The 11495-nt window shown below is 35.9% G+C and overlaps 1 long non-coding RNA gene and 1 pseudogene across 1 annotated transcript; both read left to right on the top strand.

The window, feature by feature from the left end:
* The first annotated feature begins 3709 nt into the window (after positions 1–3709).
* Positions 3710–6925, top strand: LOC132604908 (uncharacterized; annotated as a pseudogene).
* Positions 6926–7678: 753 nt separating this feature from the next.
* Positions 7679–11125, top strand: LOC132605585 (uncharacterized). Its single transcript, XR_009569222.1, has 3 exons — positions 7679–8557; positions 9456–9521; positions 10721–11125. It is a non-coding gene; the product is annotated as an uncharacterized LOC132605585 (long non-coding RNA).
* The last annotated feature ends 370 nt before the right edge of the window (positions 11126–11495 follow it).

Here is an 11495-nt window from a genome sequence, read left to right on the forward strand (position 1 = left end):
TAAAAAGTAGACCATAAGAACAAAAAATAAATTTGACTTTAAAAAATAAGGTTAGGACCTAAAAGTAATTAATTGAAAAGTTTAATATTTTTTGGGAAAATTTTGTGAGGACTACAAAAGTCCTTTTGTTCTCTCTTATATATAATAGTAATATGATATAGTGTTATTGGGACCTATTTCGCCATAAGAATTGTCCACTTTTTTTCGGATTTTTTTTTCATTTTTTTCGGATCAGCATCTAGTCATGAAAATTCCAAATATAACTTGAAGTTGTATTTGGAATTTGAAAAATACCAAAAAACTTGTTTTCATTTTTTTTCATTTTTAATACATTCAAACAACCAAATATTTTTTGCAAAAACTATAACCAAACACAACTCCAACTTCAACACAACTCCAAAATACCAAATAAAGTGAAAAATATTTGGTTTTCATGGCCAAACGCCTACTTAGGCGTGAAGTTTTAAGGAAGAAAAAGACTTTTGAAACTTGTGATCTAAAATAAGTCATAAATATTTATAATTTGACACAGATGGAGTAATATTTTTCGCATTTTGAGAGTTAAATTTTTAATTTTGATTGTAGATTCGATTATAAAATCTTTAAATTTTTTAATATAAAATTTACACATTTGAAACTATATAAAAACACTATAAGTCGTAATAATTGAAAATTTTAAATTATTTAAAAGCCATATAAAAATTTGCAGTCAATATTATATTGAGAAAATTACAATGTATGTTAATTGGGGCAACAATACTACCAAAATTGACCCATTTTTTTAATTCTTACAAAAAATGACCCAAATCTTTCTCTCTCTCACTCTCTCTCGCTCTCTCTCTCTCTGCCTTTGTATATATGTTTGTATATGTTGGTATAAGTATATGTATATGTTTGTATATGTCTGTATATTTTTGTATATTTTGGGCTATTTTTCGTAATGTAAGTTTTGGGCATTTTTTTTTGCAATGTAAGTGACCAACTTGTATATTTCTGAAAATTTTCCTTTATGTTCATATGGTGATTAATAGTGAAAGTTTTGTTATAAAGTAATTAATGATTAAAAAAAATGTTCTACAAGTTATATCAACTTAAACGGCACCATTATCTTTATTAATTCTTATATTACTAATGCACGTATCTTTATTTGACATTATTAGAGTGGCTTAGAGTCCAACAGACTTGAGCAAATCTCTCCTCATGAGCTAGTTTTTGGAGTTAAGTTAGGCTTAAATGTTATATTTTTACATGGTATTAGAGTAACGTCCATTCTCGTTTGGGCTCTCGGTCCATGCTTCAGTTGGGCCTAGGAGTGAAGGGGGGTTGGGGAGGGGGGCGGGTGTTAGAGTGGGTTAGAATCCCACGTTAGGTTGGGAATGATCTGATGGTTTGCTTACATGAAATTGGACAATCATTCCCTCATGAGCTATTTTTGAGGTTAAATTAGGCTCAAATATTATATCTTTACGGACATAATTTAACGTGAGTAGTTTTTAATACCTCTAATTAAATACTTGCATTTTTTTTCTTACACGAATACATTAGTTTTGAGTAGATTATTTTTCTGATAAGACCAACCAACACTATATTATTTTATGATTGTTTTATGCTTAGATTATGGTAACACAATCGACCAAATGAAACTCCACAGTACACACAGAATTTTAAAATTGTGAGATCATTTAACTAAAACTCACATCCGTCGCTATAATAATGCAGTGATGTGTACGTGTCGAAAGCTGATAGATACACTGAGGCAGCCACGTTTTTCTTACTTTTTCAAGTTTCTTGGAAGCCAACTCCAATTTCCTTATTGTACTTTTTCTGGTTTAGTTGTCTTGTAGTGTTTTTTTTTCTTCTTCTAACTTTTGTTGTTTTCCCTTCTGTTTATTCGTTGAATTGGGTCTTTCCTTTCAGAATCTTAGGTTGTTGTTTGATATTTACTGGTCCAATTAATTTAAACCAATTAATTTAAAGAAAACTTTATTTCTAAGGTTCGAACCCAAAAATTTAATGAAGGATAGAGGAATTTTTTTAACACATTTCACCTTACACGGCTAAGCTATCTCTGTTATTTCAATCACTACTACTATTATTATGATTGCGTCTCAATCCCAAGCAAATTGGGATCGACTATATTAATTCTTACTGTCTACGTCGCTTCAATAAAACATATATCAGTCCAGTATCATATAAAATAAAAAGAACTAGAAGTTTGTCAAATTAGGCATTGGTTATAACTCTCACTCCAAAAGCTAGCTTAAAGGTTCTCGTCTGTATGAAGAGAAAATATACCACATCGGTGATAGATTAGAACGCTGGGCTCGCTTGGACAATCCTCCTCCCTTTTGAGCTAGCTTCTGAGGTGTGAGTTAGACTCATGCCTAATTTGATATGGTATCATCAGAGTCACGCCTAGGCTAGATCCGATGTGGGCCCCCCAAAAAAGGGTGCAGAATGCTCCCTGGACCAATTGACCGGTCCAGACCGGTGGGGTGAAATTGCCCTCGGTACATTCCCCGGATATAAAGAATGTCAAATTTGACAAAGTTCTTTGTTTCCTTTACAGGCATATATGTTTTTTTATATGAATATATCATATACGTTAAAAATTATTAACGCTATTGTTGGATTAACACAAATCCTTTCTCTAATTGGGATCCATTCATTAATTGGTTATGCAAAGAACCAAGGAACTTATAATGGAAGCATATAGGATTGAAAGTATTGCTTAAGAATATTTTTTATTGAATTTCTTTTGCCAAGGAAATGAGTGTTGGATATAGTCATGTAGCAAACTTGTAATTCTCGTTCTTTTTTATTCATAATAACGATGGTGTTCGGGCCAGCTTGCATATAATTAATTATTGTTGTCTCGACACCTTCTCTTGAGCCGAGGGTCCATCCGAAACACACCCAGAGTAATCCCACAAGTGGGGTCTGGGAGGGTAGAGTGTACCTAGACCTTACCCCTACCTTGTAGAGATAGAGAAGTTGTTTCCTATAGACCCTTGGCTCTAGTAAAAATTTCACATAAGTTTTGCAAAAGGGAGTACAGAAATGAAAGCAGTAACGACTACTAAGAAATGGAAAGCAATACATAGCAATCAGTAAAAAGAACAGTAACAACAACAAAATAATGTGATACCAAAGCATAAGAAGCACATGTGGTAACAGAAATCGAAGCACAAGAAACTACTAGAATAGTGAGAGAAATAGATGCCTTCAGACCTAGTAAAAGAGTTCATAAGATAAATGGATCTTAACAATTTGATAAAAGAGGATATCTTGAAAGAGCCTATCGTTGAACACCTCAGGACATACCGGAATGCCAATCTAGGTATCAAAGAGTACTGCTGGAATTTTTACCTGCATACGTTTGTTGAGTTGCTTTTCCAAGTAACTTGGTAAAATATGGACAACACATGTATTTTCTAGTTTTGGGTGTGACTTAAACATGTAGATTTTCAAGTTAGTTGGGAATATGTCATAGTCATGTTAGCATGTTTAATTTAGGTCATATGTGTTCCAGGAGTCTTTTAGCTCTATCTGAGATTTTTATGCTAGTAGAACATACAGAAACTTCTAGTACTTCACATTTTTATTTTCACTTTGTATAATGTTAGCTTGAGATGAATTTAAATGGAGAAACATGCATGCTCAATGAGGATTCATATAACCCCAACTTGTTTGAAACTGAGGTGTAGTCTTTGTTTATCTTTAGTTTTGCGTGCCTGGCATCCATATGGACCCAAATGCTACACCTAGTTTCTAAAATGTGTAATCAACATTTCGTACCTGTTTTAACAGTCTTCTTTGCTGATATATTCGTTTAGGATCGAAAGAAATGTTCTTCTTCTTCAGAACACATAATGAGGAAACATCTGATTGCTACTTCAATGGCCAGGACATTCAACGATGCCCGTTCTTGAGCAACATCAATAAGACAACAAGTTTGTCTTTCTTTTCTGCTCTGAACTTTCCCAACCCTGTAAGTTATAGTTTCTTAATCTTGTTATAGTCGGTGGTTCAAGTGATGCAGTTATCCATGTGCTGTTCTACTGTTTAAACATAAACATGGAAGTTTTTTATAAACATGCTAGTTATTATTTTCTTTTATGCTTATGCTATTATTGCTTCTAATGCTTCATTGTTTCACACTTTATTACTTTCAGGTAAAGGGAGGTAAAGGTCCAACATTTGAATATGGCCCCAACTCTGATATGGCATTTAAAGTTTTCCATGGAAAAGATGGGGTTGTGCCACTTTCTGGAAGATCTTAACTTTCTAATGACAACATGGAAGTAGAGTCTGCCCCTCAATTTCAGCCTTTAGCTGCAAAAACTGCTACCATAATTTTGTCATCATTCAGACCAGGAGGTCCTTTTAGTTTTGATTCTTTCTCTCGGAAATGGAATTCATACAAGAAGAAGCCGGAGTCATCCGAAAAGAAAAAGCCTTCATCTCAGGTATATTTGCTGCGATTAACAAGAATATGCGTATTGAAGAAGCTAATAATGTTATAATGTGATCATGGTTCTAAATTCTTGTTATTTGACTATCTACTTGAAAGACTAAGATGGTTGAAAAGTAAATTGGATTAGTTGGCCAGAAAGTGGGATTTGTGGAACTTATTCTCTATCTTGTGGAGTCCAAAATGTGATGTTAAAAAATTGGAAGGAAGTGAAATGAATAGATAGGTGATAAAACTGTTACTACTTGAGATAGAGCTGAATATTCTCAAAAGTTACACTCTTTTGTAACATAATTGTCATGTCAAATGGTATTGTCATATTTTTCCTGAGATTCTGTCTATCAGATATCAGAAGGAAATGCACGAAACCTAAATATTCTCCAAGGAAATTGATAAGTTAACTTTATTTTTTCTTCAATTATTTGGATTTTTGTAGAATTACTCACACGGTTGGTTACTTTTGGTGGTATATCTCTTTGCTTATCTCTGTGCGTAAATGTTCTAGTCTATTGCTAGTTGTGAACTGAATTTATGTAGGATATGATGATGACTTTCATACGAGGGATAAGGATAAATAGTCCCAGGATTATACTTAAAGATGATTTTATCCCACATTTGATTGGAATGAAATCGCGGTATAACTAATTCGGGGATGACTAATCCTAGGATAAGTTATCCTGGGATAGCTTATTTCCAACCAAACGACCCCTAAGACACTGTAGGTAAAGTCTCACAGTGTTGGAAGATTAAAATTGTCTTTGTGAGCAACAGGTGGGCTTCATTGAATTAATGTCCATTGTCAACTATAAAGTTGGACAATGACAATATCATAAATGTTCATCGTAATTGGTCTAATTTGGTAAACTTTTCTTGAATATCACTTCACAACTTATTTTGATAGGTTTTTCTTGTTTCTGCAAGATTTTTGAGAATATGCCTTTACAAAGTGTAATTATATGATATGTAATATTTGTAAAGAAATTGACTATAAGTCTTCTTGATGAAGTGCGGTATTTTTCTGCAGAAATGTCATCATATAAAGTTTGCCTTCTTTATTAACCCTTTTTTTGTATCTTCAAGACAAATCCTCTAAACAAGGCAATGGGAAATGATTGTTTGGAGTTAGGGAACTGTCCCATCACCAAATCTTCTAGAGCGGTTAGCGGTGTTCTCCCACTTGTGGCATCAGCTTTTCAATTGCCTCCTGGAATGAAGCTCAAATGCCCACCTGCAATTGTTGCTGCCAGGGCTGCCCTTTCCAGGACCGCCTTTGTGAAGACCGTGCGACCACAACCACTGTCTTCAAAGATTTTTGTCATTGGAGCCTTGGGCATGGCAGCAAATATTCCACTAGGCATATGGAGAGAGCACACTGAGAAGTTCTCACTATCATGGTTTACTGCAGTCCATACTGCTGTTCCCTTCATAGCTATGCTGACGAAGTCAGTTGTGATGCCCAAAACAGCTATGGTATTAACCATTGCTGCTTCTATCTTGGGACAGGTCATTGGTTCAAGAGCAGAGTAACTTCGAGTAAAAGCAAAAGCCGAGAATGTTAAATTGGTAGCACAGACTGATTCAGATGGCGTTATTGCAGGTCTCAAATCAATCCAGGTCAATGGTATGCCTGGTGTTCATTGTGGCAACCAGGGGATGCTTAAAGACCAACCCTCGAAAGAACCTGGCATTACTATCTCTCCATCTGCCAGTCTTTGTTTCTTAACCTTTTTAAGAACTGGTAATTAAGCAGTAGATCTATAATGCTGCAAATAAGTGGTGTGTGACCCTTGACACAGAGACCAAGAGATTTAACAGTAATATGCATTATTACATGTTTAGTGTTTGTATTAAGCTCTATGTAAAGGATAAATATTTCCATGACCTATATGGTTTGAGAGTTGCAGAATCCTCAAATACAATGTACTATTGGATGTAACCTCTATTATATAATATGAACCCATCATGTTCCCACTGCCCTCCACCCGACCTTATCGCTCTTCCTAAACTATTCATTGGGTTCTTTGTTGAGTTGAACACTCTTCCTAGCTCCTCGTTTCATGATTTATTTGAGTTGTTATTGATTGAGTTGAATGTAGATTATGTTGTTGGGCAGCACTCTTGTAAGTTTGCCACTAGTTTTTGATCAGTAATAAATTTACACCATAAGTTGATCAGTTTCAGAAAATCGTGAAAGGGCAAAACTGTTTAGGGTAGAGTTTACGCAGACCTTACCCCTACCTTGGGAGGTAGAGAGGTTGTTTTCGAAAGACCCTCGGGTCAAGATAAAGTATGACAAAAAAAAAAAAAAAGTTCTGACAAGAATTGACGAAAGTAAAGTAGCAATGGCAAAATACTAGAAATAAGCATTATGAATCACAGTAACGGTAACTGCAGCAAACTAATACGATAATTGAAGTATAACAGATAACAGCTAGTAACAGAAAATCGAAGGCCAAGAAACTACAAAGATAATACTACGCCTACTAGTATGGAAGGATACACGAGACAACATATAGTAACAGAAAATCAAAGGACAAGAAACTACAAAGATAATACGGAAAAAGCTAAATATGCCATCGAACTATCAAAAATGGCTCATTTATGTCACTCATCAATAGTTTGGCTCATTTATGCCATCGAACTATCGAAAATGGCTCATTTATACCACTCATTAATAGCTTGGCTCATTTATATCATCATCTGTTACCAAAATGACTCATCCATGCCATTTTTCATTAACGCCGGTTTTATAATACCAAATACGACACGTAGCTTCTAATTAGAGGTCTACGTTGTTTAATTAAACCAGCCCAATTTTAAATTTCAAATTAATAAAAAATCCGACCCATACACCCGACCTGTTACACTCCATAATAATCTGTGCTACTTGTATTAAAACAAGAAAGAATGAGTTAAGAAGGTTCAAGGAAAGTTAATCGAGTTAGTAAGAATATCGTTATATATACATGGTTTCCTTAAGTATCCCAAGGCGACACGGTTACCTAAAGGGTGTGGAATCGCGCTATGAGTATGTATATGAAGTAATGCGAGTGACCTTTTAAAGTATTTGAGATTATTAGTAATGATATAGAGGGTGGACAAAAGATATGAATATACTTTTGCGATTGGAGTTTCGTCAAAGTTTTGTGAGTTCTCTAGTTATGTTTAAGGTTATTGTGAGTCTCTGGACCCTTCGAGATGTGTATATGGATTTTTTATTGATGTATATAAGTGTGTATATGTATGCATAAGAGGTTACATAAGGTTGGAAGAGGATTAGAAGTTAAACGAAATGAATCGGAACAACTTCAGTAAAATTTCGGACCCGATTTTAGTCTATATTGTAGGAGGCATATCTCCTTGAATATGAGGAGTTTTAAGGTGTTTCAAAAGCCTAATATGAAGTTCATCGAGTCTAGTTTGTAATGCAACAAACCGCTCGTTAAAATGATATCGGGATAAGGAGATATGGACGATGTAAGTTGGGATGCTAGGGCAGCAAGTTTGGACCCGACCCAAACACTCACATTTCGGCCCATGAGGCCCATTAAACTCAATAGATAAGTCACCACTTTGCCCTATATCATTTCACACGACCTAAAACAGATCCAAAACCCTTATTTTCTCTCTCAAACCCCCTTTCTAATTGATCCATCATATAAGCTAAATCCTAGACCCTTGACATGATATTAGTTAAAGAGAAGTTGTAGCTTAAGTTTTTTTTTTTTTTGTGTTGTTAAGCAAGCAGCTGGAAAGAGGAACAAGATTCTTGAAGATTCTGATTGCTAAAGGTAATTTCAACCTCCCACTCATGTTATCAATTTGGATTAAAGGTTTAATATGGTGTATACGTGAAGGAAACGTTGATATACAAGCTAGAGAGAGAGAGAGAGCATAAGCCATGGCATTCGGCCATGGCTAGCAAAATTGGAGCTCAAATTTCTTGATCCAAAAATCAGATTTTCTAGGTATTTCAGCCCTTAGGAAGGTGATAATAACGTGGAGAATTCATTTGGAGCAACAAGAACAAGTATTAGTTCATTTCACAAATTCTAGCTAAGTGGAAAAAGCCAACTTGTTAAGGTAAGAGTTGATCATTTTTCTATGTGTTTGATGATGAAGTTGGACGTGTGGGGAATATGCAAATGTAAATTGTATGTGTGAAATTATTTATCTTGATGTTGAAGCATAGTTGTAACTTGGTAACATGAATTGCACGAATGTTGGAATGTTGTTGAAATGTTGTTGAATGTCGTAGGGGCTGTTTTTAATTGAAATTTGATGGGTTGATTTGAATTAATATTTTGGTTGTTGTAATCATAGATTATGTGATGAGAATGAAGGAATTTAATGGTTAGAGTTGGAGTTAAAATTGTTGTGGGTTGTTGTAAGGATTATAGAGATAATAATGTGATTTACTTGCATATGGATAGATGATGTGGTGTCGTGTGGCTGCTGTTGTATTTTCCCTGAAATTTGCTGAAAAGATGGCATGAAATAAGTCGTAAGAAGTGTATATGGGCTGCTTGGTGTGTTGTAAGTGTTCGTTAGAATTTCGGGCATCGTTATGTTATAGTTTAGGGGCTGTTTTCGGCCCAATTTGGAGAAATTGTTGGATCGTTGGAAATATTATGTGAATTGTTTAGAATGTTCTTGAATGTTGTTAGTATGGGTTTGGGTTAATATTTGAATGTATAGGCGTTGATGTTGGCTTGAAGGTAAGCCGTTGAATTGAATATTTGGAAAGTTGTCGAATGATGAAAAAGAGAGTATTAATGTAATATTGTCTTTCGGATTGGTTATTGGAGTTGCTAGGTTGGTTATTGTGGTTGTTGCTGTTGATTTTGAGCGAGTTAAATTCTCGGGATGGCCTATTTACAGGGGAAGTGCTGCCGAATTTTCTGTAGAATTTAATGTTAGTTTAGAATGAATGGCTTAAGTGCCTATGTTTAATATTGGATATTCGTTGGCATATTTGTAGACCTTGGGGAACCCGAGGCGTAGATTGGAATTTACTTTAGATTGGCTATCTTGGAGTGCGTACGAGGTATGTAAAGCGCAACCCTTCTTTCTTTTGGCATGCCTTAGTTTTCAATAGGTTATATCACGAGCCTCGAGGAAATTCCAAATTCGAAATCCGAGCACGTTATGATCCTTATATATATTTCTTGGCATTCTTATGTATGTTGTGATGAAGTATGAACAATTGTGTCTTCGAAAGCATTGATTTCCAAACTTTGTACAAAAAGTTGTTTTAAAGAATTCCGTAACTACGAAATGCCATATCTTTTGCATAAAGGCTCGGATTGCTCCAATATTTTCATAAGAGTTTGCATGATGTATAATGAGTATGCTTTCCATGAGCGGGCCCGATTCGGGTCGATACCCGTTCGTGGGTCCCGCGACTTTCCTTTATGTAATTCAGACGACTTTTGAAAGAATTTGGTATGATTATCATTTCGAATTTCAAATATGATCATTTTACTTATGTTTGAATTTATGATAATGATTTTATGCATATGACTACTCTTTTAACTACTAAACAAAAATTGTTTTAAATAATTCATTAAGTCTTATAAATTATTTTGGCACTCGGAACGACTTCAGAAAGGTATGCTTCTGTAATTCATTATGACATCCGAAACTCACTTATTATGATCCCGTCTGACTTCATTGAATTGGTTTGTCATTGATATGCCTCATCGAGTCTCTGAAAATATTTATGATATTTTAACTGCATTTAGTTTCTCACTACTCTATTCGTGGATGCCCCAATGTTTCCCACACTGAGCCCGGGCCAGGATATGTTGTCAAGCGTAATCCTCTGCATTGTTCGCCGTGCCTCGATGTGAGGGGGCAGGTATACGTGTACATGGGTTTGTGGAGTATGCTGTGCCATGTACACATGTTCTGATATGATTTGCCATGGCCATCTGATATGATATACTATGTTACGGGGTTATGCCCCTATTCTGATTCTTCTGTGTTGTGGCACCAGCGTCGGGAGGGTGGCCACGTTCTGTTTGCCGAGTCCCTTGGCAGGGGCCGGATTTGATATGACATATGTTTCTGTACACACTCCGCATGTTTTGAAGATATGTATTTGATACTTTGGATTTTCTACTCACTTTTTCTGTACGTTCTGTACCAGTTATGATTTTGTTTCTGTAATTCAGGCTTTACATATTCAGTACATATTTCGTACTGACCCCCTTTCTTCGGGGGCTGCGTTTTCATGCCGCGCAGGTACCGACGACAGGTTTGCTGATCCGTCCGTCTAGGATATCTTTTCTGCCATTTGGAGCGCTCTTTTATTCAGAGCCCATCTTTTGGTACAGTCTGTCACTACTGTATATATATATTCTCGTTCATGGGTACGGCGGGGCCCTGTCCCGTTATATGATTCTGTCGGTCTGTTTAGAGGTCTGTAGACATGTTTGTGGGTTGGGGTTTTTCTGTACGGATGCGTGTATATGTTGTGTTTGGGCGATCCCATTCGCCGCGGCGGCCGGTCCGCATATGTTTAAATGTTGCTTTGTTGGCCCTGGGTGGTCATTGTTGGTATTATCTGTGCGCAGGGTTAATTTGGATAGCCTGTAAAACAAAGGAAACTCTGCCGAAATTTTTCTGGAAATTATCTAAATATTGAAATATAGCCTTGTCGGCTTCTGCTATATACTTGAATGCGTTTGATAATATTCGTTCTCAACTCTGTTTAAAAATGATGATTTAGTTTGTATGTCTGTTTGGGTGCCCAAGTAGGGCACCAGTCGCGGCCCACGGGGCTGGGTCGTGACACGACCTACCCACAACCATAATCTAGTTGGAGGCCATAAGTCATATCTGGTATTGTAAAATCAGTGTTAATGAAAAATAGCATGGATGAGTCATTTTGGTAACGGGCAATGGCATAAATGAGTCAAACTATTGATGAGTGGCATAAATGAGTCAAACTATTTATGAGTGGCATAAATGAGCCATTTCCGATAGTTTGATGGCATAAATGAGCCAAGCTATTGAC

Source organism: Lycium barbarum, chromosome 8 (genome assembly GCF_019175385.1).
Source record: "Lycium barbarum isolate Lr01 chromosome 8, ASM1917538v2, whole genome shotgun sequence".
NCBI classification, from domain to species: Eukaryota; Viridiplantae; Streptophyta; class Magnoliopsida; order Solanales; family Solanaceae; genus Lycium; species Lycium barbarum.